At 38.3% G+C, this 15,956-nt stretch overlaps 1 pseudogene across 1 annotated transcript; it reads left to right on the forward strand.

The window, feature by feature from the left end:
* Window positions 1–1,066: 1,066 nt before the first annotated feature.
* On the forward strand, window positions 1,067–14,576 carry LOC148723706 (allene oxide synthase-lipoxygenase protein-like; annotated as a pseudogene). The gene is made up of 13 exons (XR_015992068.1): window positions 1,067–1,094; window positions 1,203–1,231; window positions 1,874–1,949; window positions 3,156–3,235; window positions 3,779–4,203; window positions 4,933–5,129; window positions 7,954–8,430; window positions 8,537–8,803; window positions 9,371–9,864; window positions 10,382–10,642; window positions 11,613–11,935; window positions 12,143–12,581; window positions 12,903–14,576. The product of XR_015992068.1 is annotated as an allene oxide synthase-lipoxygenase protein-like (transcript).
* Window positions 14,577–15,956: the final 1,380 nt, after the last annotated feature.

The raw sequence follows: 15,956 nt of genomic DNA on the forward strand, positions 1-15,956 counted from the left end.
TGAACAATATTCGCACCTTTACATCCAACATGACACGAACGCGACGTGACACATTAGTTCCTTAATTATTTGTATATATCACACGTCTTATAATATATATATTTGATTCATCTTTCGCAATATATCTATTGCAAAGCCGCTATAAACATAAGTAAAAAACAGGCAAAACAAAACAAACAAATAAAGAAAACAGCCGGATATGGTCTCGTCTTTGAAAAGGGAGAGCTCTCTTTGAAATTTCTTTTGTCCTCTTTGAACGGCATAAATTTTAACAGTATCATGATTGAGCGGACACGCTCAACACAGCCTGGGGTATTTAAGCAGAGTTTTGGGTCCAATCTACTTGATTCAATGCTTATCTTGGTCAGTTTGTTTACCGCTTCCCCATTATTACTGAGTTAGCGGTTTACGCATAGTGAGTCACACTCAGGACACTCCGAGGCATCTCGAGGTAAGTTTGCAGGTATCTTACAAAATGTATGATTTAATCATACCCACTAAAATAATGCGCACTAAAACTTAAAAGTTTTAGTACGCATTACCCGAGACAAAAGATAACCACTTAAATAAGGTGACCAACTGTACAGGGGAATTTGGAAGCCCAGATTTGCAAACAAAGACGAGACAGTTCTAAAAATACAAATACAGACATGCATATTTTGAAAAATTAGATAACACTTAAAAAAGAAGGATGACAAAATCTTACGGTTCAATAAATTCGTGTTTTGAATTTTAGGTAGCTGCACGTCTTTTAATCTCAAGAAAAACTGCTCAAGAAAAACTGCTCAAGAAAAACTGCTTTCTTCAAGTTTGATTTAATTTAATTAATTTAATCAAGTTTCATTTTGACAAACAAATGACAATTACATCAATCGATTGTTCAATCTGAGGTAGGCTCAAGACAGAATACAAGACTCCTTAAAAATAAACCACCTATTATAACAATATAAAATTAAAAAATCTACATCAATCTACATTACCACTTACTACGACTACACCTCAAAGTTCAAACTCTATTCCAAACTTATCATAATAAAACGCCATTAGTTTCTTACGAAAAATTGACATGGTATCTGACTCTCTTATACTAATAGGTAATTCATTCCACAGGTAACAAATCCGAATAAAAAAGCGCCAGTCCTGCTGAAAGGGATATCAAGGGTTAAAAGAAAAGATCAACATTTCTCAGCGGCTTAATACAGACTTAATACAGTTTCTTCCAGATAAAACTGTGAGTTCCTGTAAATGAGCACTCTGTATTGCGAATGCCTTCGATCAATTTTTCTGTCAAAAATCTCCTAAAAAAAAACAAAGGAAAAGAGGAATGTTAGGCGTAGCTTGTTAAGACTGATGTCTACAAGATGCTATAACTCATTGCATGACTATTTTGCATTCTGTGTTGAGATATTGAAAGGATAGTCAAAAGTGCAACTAAATGGTATAATTTCCCAAACATTTATTCACTGTTTCGTATAACTAAATGCAAATGATAGTGCAAAATGCCACAGGGCTTATCCGCATTTAGGTAAGGCTCAGCATTAGAAAATTTCATTCCATTTTGGATATTGAAAAAAAAGGAAGGAATTGAAGGAGAAGAAGAACAATGTTTACGCGTCTCCCGACTGTTAATTTGAAATAGGTTTCCTTTAAGATATTTTGGTTTTAGCCTGGGAAGATGAGTTAAGTTGTGTAAATCCGTTAAACCTCCAACTAAAACTCGCTGACTGCGTGGGGGTTGGGATCTGTGATAGCTGCAGCTAGAATTTCGTCCCACAATGCTTTAATCCAAATCGTCGTTAAAGGATTAGTTATGGAAAGTAGCTCTACTTTATAAGATAACGTGGTGATACGATATCATTTGCACTGTTTATAGAGAGGCCAGATTACAAGTAACGATCGGAGAAAACGAGATTCATCCTCTCGAAAGATACATAACTTCCAAACACAAGGTTAGTGCAGGTTACATGGGTACCCTTTTAGACGTCACTGCGGCGGTGTCTGGGAAACCATCGCCGACGAAACGAACTTTCCTGAACTGCATTACGCGAAATTTGTGGCCACGGAATAACCAACTCTACGTAGTGTAGAAATAAATATAACTCACTTTAATTCCTCAAAGGCGTAAATGACGAAGGTTGAAATTAAACAACAATCAATTGAAAAAGTTACACAAAACGTGATATAAAAAAAAAAACAACAACAACACGACGGAAAGAGGAGTATAAAACCCTTATATTGTTACGGCCACAGAAGAGACCAAAACTGCTAAGGAACCCCTAAAAGAAGGAAAACGAAAGGGAGGAGCGAAAACTGCGGCACTTTACTGAACTGCGTTTAGTGCGAAAAACGAGCAAAAATAGGCATAGTATTGCTATCGATATCTGCACATCTATCTATTATGTGAGGTAGCGATAAAGTGGCATTGAAATGACATAAAAGGCGCTAATGAAACAATATAGGTATTAAAGGTCGCTAGTTACGGAGTTTACATTCCAGATCACGAGGCTAAATTGCCAGCATCTTGAATTTTCGAACGGTGCTCGGTTAAGCGGGATCCTTAAGTATGTGAATTTTGTATAAATACAAATTCTTCGCAAATAATGATAATTATTATTACTTTTTTCAATTTTGATAAAAATCAGGCAAATAGGCTTTGTTACTGCAGATTGTTTTTCGGAGAAATATGCTGCGAGGCTCAGATGCTACCCGAGAAATGAGCATTCGGCTGAAAATTAAAGACTTTAGAGTGTCTAACAATCGAACAATTTTTCTCAATTTATTCTTCGGAATTATCTCCTTAAATTTCAGAAAGCTATAGGGAGTTGTGTACCTCAAAGGTAACAGCCGGTTTCGTTACCTATCGAGTTTGCTACACCACTATTTGCTACATACAATTTCCAATTCGCTACTCACTCAATTCGAGTTCAGTTAGCTGAGGTAGTGAACTCGGCTTGTGCGTAGACAACATGTAGCAAACTCGAACTTTGCTAACTCATCACGTGGAAAAACCTGCGTAAACCACGTAAAAAAGTTTATTCAAAATTCATGGCTAATTAGCTAGCTAGACACGACGATACTAGCATCAAGAGCGTGGTTGATAAGCAACTTACTAAATTAAACACTGAGCTTTCTTACGTTCTAATCATATATTTCAGGGAAAAACCATGGATATGAAATTTACAAGGAAGTCAAGGGGGAAAAGGACTTTGAAAGAAAGATGAAGGAGGCAGATACAGTAAGAACACTACGTTCAAAGCTTTACAAGCAGCGTACTTCTAATAACATGTTAAACATTTCACACATCATGAAAAAAATGTTAATTTTGCAATATTTTTAAAATTAATTTTATTTTCCTCTGATTGTGCATGTACATACACCGAATGCAAATCTGGCGTCCAGTTTGAGTTGCTATTGTTCTGGACTGACTAGCCTCTCACAGGTCTAATAATCCTTTGTATTTCCACGTGAAGACGAGGCTAGTGAGTCCAGAACAATGGCAATTCAAATTGGACGTCATATTTGCATTTGGTGTATGGTGCGTGATAGTACTTCCAAAAACAGAGGAAATGATAAAAAAAAATATGTTCATTGCTTCTTTAAATTCTGAATTTCCTTTTCCTCGTGGAAGTAGTGTATTGTACATGATAGCAAAAGTGCAGATCCAGATAGAAAATATTTCAATTTCATATAAGTAAAACAAATCATCCATGAACGAGGCCATTATGATTAAACTTTTATTTCGTAAAATTTTCTATTTTTTTTTTTTTTTTTGTATCAGATTCTACCAACATGTATCTCCGATGGAATTAAACTTGGCATTGAAAAGGAGAAACTCAAATTCGTCTTTGGTGCAATTGCTCTCTCCAGCGGTAGGCGTCCAACGCATCCCATTGGTGTCGCAGCCCTGGGGATTGGGACGATTGTCTCCGAGCCAAAATTCCCTCCTTGTGAGTTCCTTACACCTAGTAAATCTTTTCGCATCTGTCTCCGCCACGCATCTCTGAAAGGTAAAGATGACGTGATGTTAGATTTTCGGGGTGCCTCGATACGATTTGCAGATAGTGACAAAGAAGACAGCTCTTTCGATATTATCATGTCAACTGGGCGGTCTGCCGTCTTATCAAATGTACAGACGATTTATGATGCACTGGAATCCTATCGAAGTGGTAATGTGGAAGAGTTTTATCTGCATAATCCTGTTCGGTAAGTTGCATTCTAGAGAGTATTGCTGGATACCTTAAATTCCCCAAGTATAAATTATGGAGATAGTGCATCGGAAACAAATAAACAAAAACGTAAGTAAATAAACAAGTACATGCCTAGATAGATACATAGAAAATGAACAAATAGCAATTATATAATGCGCTGAGTTATACAAACATTTTTATTGCTGCTTAGTTAACGATCTTATGGAGGACCGAACATAGATTACGTCATCATATCAAATTAAGGTCCATGCTGCCATGCACTTGTTCAGTACGTAATACATCACAGATGATCTTAAAAAAAACTATATAAAAATGGCAAATTAACGACGTTTTTCCCCCTTCCCCCACCTCCCCCCCCCCCCCCCCCCCATCTCGAGGTTCAGTGTTTTGGTCAACACATGTTTTGAAAACGTTCGACCGCAAAGGGGAGGGTTGATTTTCGAGCGCTCTGAATGTGGCCGGTCAGCGCTTAGGAAAACAACATCCAGCCACCTCAAACAACCGCAAGATTTAAACAAATACTTAGCCATGAAAACCTAACTTTTGATGAGGTGGTCTCGCATGACTGGAAAAAAGAATTCGAATTTGGGAATCCTTGACAAGGAACATTTCGAACTTGCGAAAATTTTCTGAAAGCCTACAATGCTAACCATTGTTTATTTAGAAATTTATACCATACTTACTGATCCTTTCAATTGTCTTCATCCTCCTTGGTAAATCTCAGATTTGCCAGCAATGTAGACGGTCTGCGCCATGCACCAAACTCGTATTACGACCAGCGATACAATTCCGAGACGATCTATGGCCTTAAGGCCTTTGACAGCATTGAACGTTACGTTAGATTCCGACTGATACCAGCTGATGGGTCGGTAGAAACTGGTTTGCTGTCAAAAGATGAGCAAAGAAAGGCCTGGTAAGCTGGTATCATTACTTAAAGACATCTCTGACTGGCTTGTAGCGAACGTACGTCACTGTATGTTCTAATTTTCCCCACCTTATTTCTAAAATAAACTTTCCGCACCACCTAATATACATCTCCCTTTATTAAAATTGTGGGGGAACAACCCCCCACCCCCCACTCTCTCTGCAATCAAACAACCAACATGTTATCTTATTCATATCCATATGTTCATGGACTTAATGAGTACACATTTTATTACTTTATATATTCTTTTTCTATATCACAACTACCATTAGACTTTACATATTAATTATACAAATATATGAAATTTCTAGATCCTATTTCTATTTAATATTATTTTTTAGCTTTTAAAATCTACAGCCTCGAGCCTCGAGCCTCGAGCTCGGGAGATTTGGAGACCACTCCCCGTGTATATGACGTCAAATAAATTATCTTATCTTACCTTATAATTTGGATATATCAACAAAGTTGAAATGGTAAATTGGCCACCGTAATGATTACAAAAGCTGACGTTTCGAGCGTTAGCCCTTCGTCGGAGCGAATAGAGGAATTGTGGGTTGTGTGTGCTTTTAAAGGCAGAAAATGGAGCTACGTTATTGGTGGGTGCATGGCAACGAGAAAAACATGAATAAATTAGTGGAATGAAAAGCGTGATGAAAAGCGTTGATCCCTGTGGGATTTAGACTGCTGGTTTGAAAGATGAGCTTTTGTTCAAGATTTTTACGGCTTTCCGTGCCACCTAAGTGCAAGGAAAGACCGCAGATTACCATATGTTGCTTAGAATGATTAGGTAAATTAAAATGTCTAGCGACTGGTTTCGATGTGTCCTTGTCATTCCTTTCCACGTCTCGAAGGTGTTCTCGGAATCGGTCACCTAGTCTTCTGCCTGTTTCGCCGATGTATATCTTTTTGCAATAAGTGCAAGTTATGCAATAGATTACATTAGCGGAGGTGCACGTGAAGTGATCGGTGATCTTAATGGATCGTTTAGGTCCCGATATTTTATCAGTGTTGTGAATGAAAGGACACGTTTTGCATCGTGCACGAGCGCATTTAAAAGTGCCTGGTTGCTCATTAGTCTGAAAAGAACTTCTGACCAAAAAATTGCCTAAGTTTTTGTCGCGTTTGAATGAAATGAGCGGAGGCTGCGAAAAGATAGTGCCTGTCTCTGGATCGTTTTGAAGTAATTTAAAGTTTTTAGGAATGATGGATTTAACTGAGTGGTTATGAGGGTGAAACGTGAGAGTGAATGGAATGCGGTCGGAATCTTCCTTATGCGACGTTTGTAGTGCTGAATGTCGATCAATAAGTTGAGCGCGGTGGTAACCCGCTTGAACGACGGAAACAGGGTAACCACGTTTATCGAAGAACTGGCACATTGACTCGGATTTGTGGTGAAAATCAGAGTCATTACTACATAAACGACGAAGTCTTAGAAACTGAGAAAAAGGAATGGAATTCTTAACGTGAGATGGATGAGAAGACGAATATAACAAGTAATTATGCGAGTCTGTAGGTTTGTAATACACACTAGTGCATAAACCGTTACCTTCAATTGAAACTTTGACGTCTAAGAAGGATAAAGAATTGTCAAAAATTTCCCAAGTATATTTCAGAGCCGGGTGAAAAGAATTGACTGCAGTTATGAATTGAGTGAGCTCCTCTCTGGTAGAGGAGGTAGCGCCGATACATTCGTCGATGTAGCGACCGTAGAGTTCAGGTTTGGACCCGTTGTTTTGGCTGAAAAATTGATGTTCGACAAAACCTACAAAAAGATTCGCATAGCTAGGTCCCATTTTGGTGCCCATGGCTACAAAACTTAGGCAATTTTTTGGTCAGAAGTTCTTTTCAGACTAATGAGCAACCAGGCACTTTTAAATGCGCTCGTGCACGATGCAAAACGTGTCCTTTCATTCACAACACTGATAAAATATCGGGACCTAAACGATCCATTAAGATCACCGATCACTTCACGTGCACCTCCGCTAATGTAATCTATTGCATAACTTGCACTTATTGCAAAAAGATATACATCGGCGAAACAGGCAGAAGACTAGGTGACCGATTCCGAGAACACCTTCGAGACGTGGAAAGGAATGACAAGGACACATCGAAACCAGTCGCTAGACATTTTAATTTACCTAATCATTCTAAGCAACATATGGTAATCTGCGGTCTTTCCTTGCACTTAGGTGGCACGGAAAGCCGTAAAAATCTTGAACAAAAGCTCATCTTTCAAACCGGCAGTCTAAATCCCACAGGGATCAATGAACGCTTTTCATTCCACTAATTTATTCATGTTTTTCTCGTTGCCATGCACCCACCAATAACGTAGCTCCATTTTCTGCCTTTAAAAGCACACACAACCCACAATTCCTCTATTCGCTCCGACGAAGGGCTAACGCTCGAAACGTCAGCTTTTGTAATCATTACGGTGGCCAATTTACCATTTCAACTTTGTTGATATATCCAAATTATTTCGTTACTCCCACCGACGCAGCCCCAAACAGTTTCTTTCGAAACTATCAGCCTTTATTCATTTATCTTACCTTAACCATGAAAAATCGAAATAATTGTTGTATAGTTTTTTTCCTTTTTTTTTTTTTTTTTTTTTTAAGTTCCTTGCACTGGTAATGCGAAATAATACCACAAAAACTAAGGTATCACCATCATTTCATGTCTTTAGAATACTTTTATACAAGTTATCAACCAAGATTTTAACGCCATGCAACCTGTTTAAACAGGTCTTCAGTTTCTTCCTATCTAGCGCAATCAGTTGAGTTAGCCTTCTGTTGAGTGTTCCTGTTGTATTTTTTTAAAGAGAGCACGAAAGACTTCCAACTGAAAATAGGTCAAAGGAATATTTGAAAGAAGAGTTCAAGACGAGAATATCTCGCGGACCAGTCAAGTACAAGCTTCAACTGACTCTCCACGAAGTATGATCAGACGATTCTCCAAGCATCCTTGATATCGGGCGATACTGGGACGAAAATACTCATCCCTGGTTGGACGTAGCTGATGTCACATTAACTACAATCCTATCCCCTCAAGCCAACGAGGCATTAAGATTTAATTTCGGAAACCTACCGAGCTGCATTTACCTTCTACAAGCTCGAGGTACCCAGCACTCTAACTGTATAGCTCATATCTGGAAAGAGGTATACCAAAGGACGCAGACAGTACGATTATGTAGGAAGGCAAACATAAAACCAGACCACGTGGCCACGTACAAGATAAGCGTGGAAACTGGTGAAAGGCTAAGGGCGGGAACTGATGCTAACATTTCGATATCGCTGACAGGTATTTATACCCAAAATATATTCTGACATTCCTTAAGCTAATTCTGTTACGTTCAGAGATCTTTTCAAACGTTTTCCTTCTGTTGTTGCTGGCGCATTTTCATCAGGAACTAGAGGAAAAACTGAAAAGCTTCCTCTGTCCTCTTGGTCCAATGACTTTGAAGCTGGACACAAAGACGAGTACACCTTGCAAGCGATGGATGTTGGAGAGATATTGATGATCCATCTCCACAGTGACAGTGCATATTCGTGGCACAAACATCCGCATTGGTTTGTTAACAAGATCACCGTGACGAGCTCAGAGCAAAAGGAACCATTTGAATTTCCATGTTTTCGCTGGGTGGTTTCCGATATGACTGTTTTTCAAGGAAAAGGTAACTCAATTTTTCAGCTCGAAGTAGAATCCTAGATGAGCTTACCTCCAAATGAAGGCAAATGCGTTTCAAGAGTATACTCACCAGGAGAATATAACCGAGAGAACTTATACCCATGACCCATGATAACGTTTTTTAGTCTATTTTAAATTTCGCACCACGCTGAGAAGTTATTCTTAAGTGATAATGCGGTCAACGATCTGATATCATAGGTCACTGCGGTTCCGGCCGTCAAGTTTCTGAATCAGTTTTAATATACGGTAACCTCTTATTCTCTAAAAAAAATTATAAATGTTTGCCTCACTACTCAAATGCTTAGCGTGCCTACATCAAGTTATGGATGCACGCGGGAATATAGAGCACGAGAGAAGCGTAAGAGTAATTGCATTATTTCTCATTACGTATGTATTTGTACACGTTTTGACACCCTTTTAATTCTTGTCAGCTTGATTATTTCGTCGGCCGTCGTCGATAATATCCTTAGGCATTTTTATTGAGATGGCTATTGAGATAGCTCTGGGTTAGTATCACTTAGTTACCCAATAAACCTTTTTAACGTTTGTACAGCCATCCTTCCTTTCCAAGATCAACCAGAAGTAGTAAAGAACCAACGTATCCTTGAGATAGAGGAACGTAAAGAACAATACCTTTGGGGACGTCTTCCACCTGGTATCAACGATCTGCCAGGTTTTATACATGCTCCTAAACATGGTGATCTCCCAAGAGATGCACAGTTTTCTGACGAGGAATCACGTTCATTTCATCATGGCCGTCTTCGTGGAATAATTAATCTTGGGCTTTCTTATCTGCGCAGTATTTTCGTTAGCTGGGACAGCTTTGAAAACTTTCAGAGAGTCTTCACTGGTTTGACAGGAGATATACCTAAAATTTCTCAAAATGATCTCTGGATGGAAGATAGAATGTTTGGCTATCAATTCCTTAACGGCTGCAATCCATGTGTTCTTGAACGATGTGACGAGCTCCCAACCAACTTCCCTGTTTCAGAAGAAATGGTTTCAAAGTTTCTCGACCGAGGAATGACGTTAGTTGATGAAATTAAGGTTAGAAGAACGCAAAGTAAACAAACCAGAATTAAAAGAACAAACAAACAAAACAGCTAACGAACAATCTCACCACAAAGAAAGAAAGTTTCTATTCTGAAATGCATGAGAAATGAGGCCTTAAAAGATTTCCGTCAATCACCATTATAGACAGTGCTGAGTCATCTGCATTTTAATATGAAAGTTTGCATTAATCAGAATTGACCAGTCAGGTTTCTGTCTTGGTAAACAAAACCTCCTTGTTGAAAACTTTCCATATAGATCAGAAAACTCTTTAATTTAATCTGTCTTCTAAAGAAGTCCAAACTAGATCAAAATTATCGACTAAAGTTTATTCAAAATATTTTGCCCCTGTCTCGTTGGTTAGTTCAGTTGATGCCAGGTGACTTAATTGAAGTTATACGTCAGTTAACTTTTGTAATGCAACTGACCGTGGTAGACTTGGGCATTTTAATTATCGCCAACTCAGTCTGACAATATGCAATAGCAGATACTAACACCTGTCTCTTTTAATCAGGCAGGACACGTCTACATTGTTGATTACAAGGAACTCAGGGGAATTAAACGCAATGGCGAGGAAAGCAACTCCAAATCTTACTACGCAGCTGAGCCTCTATGTCTCTTTTATGTCAAGAACTCGGGAGACCTGGTGCCTATTGCGATTCAACTTTTTCAAGACCCCAACGAAGACAACCCAATATGGACTCCAGCCGACAAGCACCATGACTGGCTTCTAGCGAAAATGTGGTTCCGAAATGCAGACCATCAAGTACATCAGGTCAGTAGCAGAATGCTTAATCGACTGCAATCTTGGAAATTGAGGTCGGTTAGATTAGTGGTCGCCATCCGATCTTGAAGTTACGCCGTCTAACCAGCACGAAATCCTTTATGGGAATAAAAAAAGAGATTTCTTCCACAAATGCCATCCCACTGAGCAAAGATCCGATGAAATAGGATGTAACGCATCAAATTAAAATAGTCTTGAGTTTGAGATAGAATAAATATATGAAAATCATATATTTTGAACTGCGGTATTTGATACGTATGATGGACGATCCTCGCAGTAGATAGCGCTATTTGAGCAATAGCGAAATTCAGAGCTGAAAAAAAATCAGGCCTGTACGGGACTCGAACCACTGACCTCTGCGATACTAGTGCAGCGCTCTAACCAATTGAGCTAACAAGCCAACTGAGAGCAGGCCGTTAAGTTGATTCGTAATGAACCCGTGAAAGTGATAAATGAGATAGAATAAATATATGAAAATCATATATTTTGAACTGCGGTATTTGATACGTATGATGGACGATCCTCGCAGTAGATAGCGCTATTTGAGCAATAGCGAAATTCAGACCTGAAAAAAATCAGGCCTGTACGGGACTCGAACCACTGACCTCTGCGATACTAGTGCAGCGCTCTAACCAATTGAGCTAACAAGCCAACTGAGAGCAGGCCGTTAAGTTGATTCGTAATGAACCCGTGAAAGTGATAAATGAGATAGAATAAATATACGTTCATTACGTTCATTATAAATATACGTTCATTACGAATCAACTTAACGGACTGCTCTCAGTTGGCTTGTTAGCTCAATTGGTTAGAGCGCTGCACTAGTATCGCAGAGGTCAGTGGTTCGAGTCCCGTACAGGCCTGATTTTTTTCAGGTCTGAATTTCGCTATTGCTCAAATAGCGCTATCTACTGCGAGGATCGTCCATCATACGAGTCTTGAGTTTGTTCACTGTTTTTCACAGATGGGGACTCATCTAACAAAAACTCATTTGCTGATGGAAGCGTTTGCTGTTGCCTCATGGCGGCAATTGCCGTCTATTCACCCTATCTTTCAGCTTCTCTTTCCTCATCTTCGTTCTGTAATGGCCATCAACACCATTGGAAGAAACGAATTGATTGCAAAAGGAGGAATTGTCGACAAAACTCTGAGTATAGGTGGTGGAGGGCATATTCAGCTACTGGAAAAGACCTACAAGAATTTCAAGCTTGAGATGCTCTCTTTCCCAGACATGTTGAAAAAAAGAGGCGTGGAAGACACTGAAAAGTTGCCTAATTATTTCTACAGGTAAGCTTTAGATATATGTAAACAATACTTATCAGCAATGAATACATTCTGATGTAAATCGTCTTTCACAAACACGCAAGGACAAACGTTTTTGAAGGTTTGTTGAGGCAAAATGCATACATCAGCGAGTCTAAATCAACCTTTTATCTGCGAAAGAGTCGGCAAGTTATTTCTCCATCTCTTAACGTTATCAAATGTACTTATCAGGGATGACGGGCTCCTCATGTGGAAAGCCATTTCGGGTTTCCTACAGGAATTTGTCGCCATCTTCTATCGGTCGGATGAAGATGTTAGCAAGGATAATGAGCTGCAGTCTTGGGTGAAGGATATCCACGATAACGGTTTTCCTGTGAGAGAAGGCGACGTTGACCACGAGTTTCCCAGCAGTTTGCAGACAAGTGATCAACTTGTTCACCTACTGACGTGTATAGTGTTTGGGTGCTCATGTCAACATGCGGCGGTGAACTACGCTCAGATGGAATTTACCGGCTTTGTTCCGAATGTTCCGCCTGTAATGCGTCTTCCACCACCAACGAGAAAGAATGAAGTAACTCTGAAGACCATCATGGATACATTACCCAGCCACTATCAAACTGGTTGGCACGTTGCCACTGTGTACACTCTAACGAGAATGGCTGAAAATGAGGTAGAGACTATGTGTTCTGGTTTGCGAGAAAGGCATGTATGTGTAAAATCAGAACCAGTTAGGAAGAATTTAAGGGTACGAGTCAGTGGGTGAAAATGCAATAATTCTAGTGTATGCTGTTGATGTTGATAATACTAAATGTTAATGGTTACAAAAATAATGATTGCACTTGGGATAACATTACTCGAACTGTGTACTCCAGTGCTGTGTACTCCAGTACTGTGAACTCCAGTACTTGAGTGCGTGGGTGTTGTTTGGCTAGATGCACTATTAATATTAGCAATTCTGAATTATTTTACGTGGATCTTTTTGTTTTTTCAGCGTTTCATTGGAGACTATTCTCAGAGCTTGTTGATGGGGAAAGAAGTGGAGAGTGCCATATCTCGTTTCCAAGCTTCCCTTCAGCGGATATCTGATGCAATCAAGGAGCGTAACAAATCTCTTGAGTTTCCCTATCCTTGGCTGCTACCGGAAAAAGTTCCCAACAGCGTTGCCATTTAACTTTTTTTTCTGTTTTTATTTTTTTTTTCAATTATATTTTCAACCAACAATGTCCAGCAGCTGATTCTCGATACTGAGTTTACTATGCACTCTCGCTTGATTCTCAAACAGTCTGCGGTTGTGTTCTGTTTTTGAAGAACTTTGCGGAACGCAAAGAAAAAGCTGCTTATTTTTTCCCAGGGAGAGAGAGAAGAGGTTTTTGCGGACATTATGCTTATTCTTCTAGTTTTTTTTTTTTTTTTTTTTTTTTAACAAATTCTGGGGGTAAGGTAATATATCAACCATGTTGGTGTCATTTTTCGGCTTAGTTGTCTCTTTCGAGTCCAAACTCTTATTTCACTTGTAGAAACACTTATAGAAACACTTATGGAAACACTTGGACAAACCAGATCGGATAGTTATAAGGGGCCAAAAAAAATGGCACCTACACCCATTAGCAAATAAAATTCAACTATATCATAGAGGCAATGCTGGCAAACTAAAAAGAAGGTAACTTTAAGTAAATACACTTAAAGTAAACTTTAAGTGTTCTTAAAGTATAAGGTCGTATCGGGTTAAATTTATCATTCATCTTTCTGAAGCATTTTGTTATTAACACAATTGATCGGTAATCGGACTTGAAGCTGGCATCACTTCACCTGAGCACTGTGCCTAGTCACAAGAATGACAGTTTCATTCCTGCTCAAAGCAAAATAAGCTGTCATTTCAGTCAACTGAAAGCTTACGACTGTGAAATTGTAATTGTTTTGTTTTTACCCAGTTGAAATGTTCCTATCAATGTAGACCCTCAGATTGGATGTCTAAGTTTCGACAGGGTTTAAAATCAAGTTATTTCATTCAGCCATACTTAACAATTCTTCACCGAAGTGGAGATGATCATGAATAGGGAGGATGGATATTTACCGAGCTTCTAAGTAGCGAGGTAAATATCGAGAACTTTCATCAACACTAAGGTTTTAAATTACTTTAGTAAATAATACACAGAAACCAAAAAAGGAGTTTATTTCTGTAAACATACCCAAAATTGTCCGAAATTAAACTCTTTACGTGCGATTTTGTCTTTTCGGCTGTTCGGTGGTGTATAGCACGTGCTTATCTCTTTAAAAGTAGCCAATCAGCGATTGCGAAAAGCACTATACATCTGCGAAGTAAAAACTAATTGGAGTTATTGTACAGAGTTATTAAATGAACACACAGCACCTCTTTACATGCTCCTTTTAGCATAAATGATAATTTCCTCTCTAGAGGCCATATATTTTAGTTGCATAGCAGGATACTAAGTGTACATGTGTACATGGTTCTAATTTAAATTTATCATTATTTTCAAGCACGTTTTATCAAGAGGTGGTCTTGAAAAAAGGAAATTTACACTGTCATCTCACTTGTTATTTACGCTGATCTTGTACTTGTCTTACATGTGCCCTCTACGATCAGAATATCAAAACGGCTTCATCTTAACTTGGATAAGGAATATGAAATTTTCAGGGTACTCAATTGCTCTTTGTTTGTTTGTTTGCTTTTTAAAACTGTCACTTACTAATATTTTCTTGAAGCTTGTTGTCACACACCTACGATTCTCAAGTACGATGCGATTCTTACGGTACAACTAAGAAATCCAACGCAATTTAGGCCAAAAATCAAAATTTTCTTTATGCCATAAATTTTCGTCAGCAGCCAGTTAATAAAGAAATAAAGGCTGATAGTTTCGAAAGAAACTGTTTGGGGCTACGTCGGTGGGGGTAACGAAATAATTTGGATATATCAACAAAGTTGAAATGGTAAATTGGCCACCGTAAAAAGAAAAAAGAAATAAATGACAATTTTTGGCCGACTTAACTGTTAAGTAGGTCTGTCGTGCAATGATTTCACTAAATTGTCTTAGTTGAACCGTAATGGTGTTTCCGAATAGTGTTTTTTTTCCTAATGTTTTAATCCTTTTTGCAAAAATTTATTGTTTCGTGCAGAGGCAACAAATTGTTTTTCAACGAAATGAAAGATTTTATAAGCAAGGAAAATTGTCGGAACAGCGGTTGATCAGTCAGTGTTTTTCCACTTTTTTTCTAGCATGATAGATGCCGTTGATGGCCCTAAACATTAAAATTTTTGTTTTCATTTATACTTGGCCGTAACCAATGATTTTCGAGACTTCTATAACACCAGATGCTTTTTCATATATCACTTTTTCTCTAGTTATTAAGAGAGAAGATCTGCAAATTCATTCCTAGTGTTCTCAAAGTAAAGTATGAGGTCGTATCGGGTTAAATTTATCATTCATCTTTCTCAACCATTTTGTTATTAATACAATTGATCGGTAATCGGACTTCGTGTCGTGCAATTCAAGAAAAATCGTGTTTTCCAAAAGTGGAAAAATGTTTTAGTAAAAAAGGAAGGAACATCTTTCTCACTTGAATAGGCTACTCTGTAGACACGATTACTGTCAGGTTTTTTTTGTTTTTTGTTTTTTTTTTTTGGTTGTTTTTTTTTTGTTGTTTTTATTTCAGCAATAAAAAGGAAAAACATCAGTTGACATTTTCCCTTCAGATCATTTCTTACCTAGTTCCCTTTTAGTTGGTTTTTCCGCTACCTATTTTAAACCAAGAAGATGCTCGTAAAATGACTGATGACGTATTGTTTTGGCACCTGCTATAGCAAAGGTCCGCGGAAAAAAAACCAACAGAATTCTAATAAAATAAAATAAGCAATTTTCACGTTAAAGTTTTCAAAGCGATTTAATTAATAATTAATCAGTGTTTGGCGGCTTAGTAACTCAAGCAACATTTGTGTATGTCATAATGGGTTAAAAGATGAAAGACAGGTGTCCTAGCACGGAATCAATTAGTTAAATGCCCATTCTTCTTAGCCGTAAACATAAAG

The sequence above is a fragment of the Stylophora pistillata genome, chromosome 9, assembly GCF_964205215.1.
Source record: "Stylophora pistillata chromosome 9, jaStyPist1.2, whole genome shotgun sequence".
Classification (NCBI taxonomy): Eukaryota; Metazoa; Cnidaria; class Anthozoa; order Scleractinia; family Pocilloporidae; genus Stylophora; species Stylophora pistillata.